Genomic DNA, 810 nt, shown 5'->3' with positions numbered 1-810 from the left:
TACAGTGACCCTCTGCCCCCTCCTGACACCCTCTGCCCCCCTCCTGACACCCTCTGTACCCCTCCTGACACCCTATGTCCCCCCTCCTGACATCATCCGCACCCATCCTGACACCCTCCGCACCCCTCCCGGGACCCTCCACACCTTTCTTGGGACATTCCGCACCCCTCCTGGCACATTCCGCACCCACCTGGCACGTTCCGCGCCCCTCCCGGGACCCTCCTTGCACCTCCGGACACCTTCCGCACCCTTCCTGGCACCTTCCGCACCCCTCCTGGCACATTCCGCACCCACCTGGCACGTTCCGCGCCCCTCCCGGGACCCTCCTTGCACCTCCGGACACCTTCCGCACCCTTCCTGGCACCTTCCGCACCCCTCCTGGCACATTCCGCACCCCTCCCCGACCCTCCGCGCGCCTTCCGGGACCTTCCACGCCCATCCTGTGCTCTTCGGCTCCCCTACTGGGCTCTTCGGCTCCCCTCCTGAGACCCTTCGCTCCCCTTCTGAGACCCTCCACTCCTCTCCTGAGACCTTCTGCACCCTCTTGAGACCTTCTGCTTGAGACATCAGGCTGGCACCCCGGAACGGCAGCACAGGGTATGTAGAAAATTCATATAGTATCATTCTGCATTGATATATCATGTATTCCTGGGATTTATTGTCCTCTATAGCTGCTGGTATTGTTCTGCATTGTTGTATAAGTTTCATGCTTTATTGTTCTATTTTTTTCTACAAATCTGTCTTTAAAAATCAAACTTGGCAGTTTTTTTTTTCATTTTTATGGTGGGGTTTTTTTTTTGGGGGGGGGCA

This window comes from Nanorana parkeri, unplaced genomic scaffold (assembly GCF_000935625.1).
Source record: "Nanorana parkeri isolate BGI_ZX_2015 unplaced genomic scaffold, ASM93562v1 scaffold1220, whole genome shotgun sequence".
NCBI lineage: Eukaryota > Metazoa > Chordata > Amphibia > Anura > Dicroglossidae > Nanorana > Nanorana parkeri.
The sequence above is the reverse complement of the archived record's forward strand: the minus strand, read 5'-3'. Positions refer to the sequence as shown.